The sequence below is a fragment of the Tenrec ecaudatus genome, unplaced genomic scaffold, assembly GCF_050624435.1.
Source record: "Tenrec ecaudatus isolate mTenEca1 unplaced genomic scaffold, mTenEca1.hap1 Scaffold_316, whole genome shotgun sequence".
NCBI classification, from domain to species: domain Eukaryota; kingdom Metazoa; phylum Chordata; class Mammalia; order Afrosoricida; family Tenrecidae; genus Tenrec; species Tenrec ecaudatus.
Window position 1 is genome coordinate 361276 of NW_027459040.1, and position 3681 is coordinate 364956.

The window sequence follows — 3681 nt, forward strand, 5'->3', positions numbered from 1 at the left end:
GGCCCTCCAACGGGTCTGAGGGACAGTGAACTGGCCCCCTGTTTAAAAAGTTTGAGGACTCCTGTTTCAGGGTACCAACTAGTGCCATTTGTTGTCAAAGCTATAAATATTTCATGTAGAAAAAAATTCTCATGTGGAGTCCCAAATTGTCTCTATACCCTCAGATTTATCTTGAACCTTCTTGTAATAAATAATCACAAATGTAGTTTTTTTTTTGCACTGCCACCAGCAGCACTTTGCAGTTTTATTAACCATTCAAGTACAGTAGCATCTGGTAAAATCGGGACAGAACTGGGATTTAAAAGCAAACAGATATTCAGCATCTAACAGTTTTGAGAAGCCACTACATACTCTTTCACAAACATGTTTCCACGGGGCCAATACAGTGCTAGCCATTCACCCAGCGCACTGAGTGCACCGAAGTAGAAAAGAGGCAACAAGAAAAATAGCTACGTTAGAAACACTCCAACACTTTAGAAAAAAAGAGTCAAACACTTTTTGTTTCTCCCCTTTAGCCCCTAAAACAACATCACATGGTCTGGATCTACCTATTTACGTCCTACGTTGGCTTCTAGTCTTTGTCAGGAGGGAAATAGTAATAGTAGTAAAATGACACTGGCCAGCACGGTCTTTGGATCTCGAGGAGGGAGGGGAGAAAGTCAGTCCTCAGGACAAACTAGTTGGCTGCAGTCTCATCAGCGGGGTCTTTGCATTCCTTGTTCTTCCGCACTTCTTCCACGTGCTTGTCCTTTTCTCGCAAGCGCTCCAGCTTGGCCACCATTTGTGCTTCTCGGTTCTCTTTGTTGGCTTCCATTTTGTGGGTCAGCTTCTCCTCGGCCATCTTGCTGAAGTTGTTGTTCTCCTCGATTGCTTTCTGCAGCACCTCCTTCTCGTGCTCCCGCTTCCCGGCCAGCTGCTTCAGGACCTCCGCCTCATGGGACTTGCGTCTTTCTTCTGCAGCTTCTAATTTCTTCTGAATTTCCTCCAGGGAAAGGTCCTTCTTCTTTGGAGGAGAAAGAGGGAATTCTGGGACGGCCTCTTTTGAACGGGGGCTGAGTATCAGCTCAAAGGCCTGGCCAGAGGCCCGCTTCTCCAGTTCTTTCACCTGGATATCAGAAGAAGCCATGGTGAACAGAAGACAAGAGACTGGCAGTGTACGCTCTGCAATCCACTGGGAAGGAAAGCCCTGCTCGGTCCGAGCCGCCTGGCCACACTCTCACAAATGTAGTTTTATGCAATCATTTTGGCTTAGAAGGCCCTAGAAAATATTGTCTATCCAAATATTGTTGTTTGAAAGCAAATAATTATTAAGAAGATCCTCAAAAAAAGAAAATAAACTCACCCAAAAGTGAAAGACCGCATACAAAGTATATATATATATTTATATATATATATAAATATATATATAAACATATATACACACATTCTAATATGACACAAGGATGGTGATACTTTATTCACATACTTTGGACATGTTGCCCAGAGAGGCCAGTCCCTGGAGAAGGCCATCACGAGGGCAGTGACAAGGAGGAAGGCCCTCCAGGAGATGGATTAACAATGGCTGCAACAATGAGATCAAATGTAAGAACAGTTGTGAGGACAGTGCAGGACTGGGCAGTGTTCTGTTCTTTTGTGCTTAGGGATGCTTTGAGTAGGAACCAACTTGATGGCACCTATCAACAACAAATTCATAAACTTTGCTAAGTACTCTAGAATGTCCACCTTTTTTAGATTTTAAATAGAGAGGCTCTCTACAGAGAAATCCATCTACTATAAAGATCGATAGACTGTCAAAATCCTATACAGGGTTGCTATGAGTTGGAGTATACATTAGGGCAGTGGGTTAGATGTAAAAATATTGATAGACTGCCTTTTCCACTGAAAAGTAAATGTTATTTATTGAAAATCTATTAGGAGCCAGGTAATATTCTAGGCACCCTAGTCATCCAGGATGAAACAATAAGTAAGGAGTAAAAAACTTCCTTTCCTCATGGATTGCCCATTGTAAATGCTCTTTATCACACTGAATATTATCAGTCCACTATACAGCACTCTAAGCTGCATAAAGTCTTAATTTTCAACCCAAATAAATTACTCAAGTTTGAAAAACAAAACAAGAACAAATTATAAACCTAATATTTCCTGACAGTGTCCATTTATGTCTATGTAAGTCTCAAGTCAGTGTTTTCCTTTTTCGAACACTTTCTGAGGTACTCAAATCACATTCTTTTAAATGTCCTTTGCATTTGGGAGACAAAAGTAAGACTGAAGGAGTATATCAGGGGTGCAGAGTGCGTGAAGTAAGCTTTCCTTACTTGCAGTCATTGGTACTTTCAATATCCTACCCCCAAGCCATCATTTTCAGGTCATCGATTTTCCTGCAAACTTCCTACTCATTGTCTAGCTTTCACAGGCATATGAGGCAGTTGATCCTCAAGTGACATCACACAATATGTAACATAGGTTCTCAGAGCAGATGTATATATAAAGAAGACTTGGTGGTGAGTGGACTAAGCATTAGTTGCTAAACAAAAGGTTAGCGGTTCAAACCCAGCAGCTACTCCTTGGGAGTAAGTTTAAGTATTGTGTGCCGATAAATATGGAAAGCTCTGGAAACCTAAAGAACAGTTATATTCAGTTCTACGGGTTTGCTATGAGTCTGAATTGACCCAATGGCGGTAGATTTACACTTTGAGGCAGAAGTTGTGTGTTTGCTTGATTGCTTGTGTGATTCATTCAGTGATTGCTTATTTTTTCTCTAGTACAGAAAGTAATGGCATCCACCCTGATTCTCCTACCAACGATATCCCAGGTAAACACAGGCTAGAAATTGTACATTTCTACTTGGTCTAGCATTTTAACTCAAGTAAATCAACCAACAAAAATGTGTAAGAATAAAAATTAATAAATCTCCAATGTGAAATGTGAAGGCCCAAAGGTACACTAGTAGTGAATTTGCAGAAGGTCCTAAGTTGCTCTGGGTTTGGATCTTTGGTTTTCTTCTAGAATCACGTCCATGTGAAACACTGATATATGAGGTGCTAAAATCTGGAGGTCCGTGGTCTTTAAAAAGCCTGGTCTGCAAAAGCAAAGTGGAGGAGAAATTAAAAAGTTGACGAAGAACGCTGAGGTCAGATGCCAACAAAGATGAAAAAAAAAAAACACACGATGAGTGAGACACATGCCAGTGGAGTGAAACAAAGAGGCAGCAGAAAGAAGGGTATGGAATGAACTGGTTTTTTTTGGAACAAAAGGCCAGGCAGGCGGGTCAGGAGGATCTGAAGCATGTACATGCAGTGAGTGTCTCATCCAGATCAGGGGTCCCACATCGCCGCTCTACAAAGTGCCTTCAGCAGGTCAGGCACTCGGTGAGCATATTTTCACCGAATGAAACAGGAAAACTATAGTCCACGTGCTTTTGTGATACTCAAGAGCTACCAAGGCATTTGGAAAGGGAGACAAAGTGCCATTCCATTGCAACGTTGTAAAATGAAAAAAGAACACAGATGGTCACAGTAATGGGTGAGGGCTTGCAGGACAATATGACTTCTCTCCCGTTGTGCATGCGCATATGGCTCTAACTCTACATTTTCCACTAGAAATATCAGACTACAATGGATCTGATGCCACCCATCAATGCTGCATTTTCTGGAATCCAATGAAGCTCCCACTGTCGTTATT

At 41.6% G+C, this 3681-nt stretch overlaps 1 pseudogene; it reads right to left on the reverse strand.

Moving 5' to 3' along the window:
* Window positions 1-661: 661 nt before the first annotated feature.
* Window positions 662-1211, reverse strand: LOC142436470 (stathmin pseudogene; annotated as a pseudogene).
* Window positions 1212-3681: the final 2470 nt, after the last annotated feature.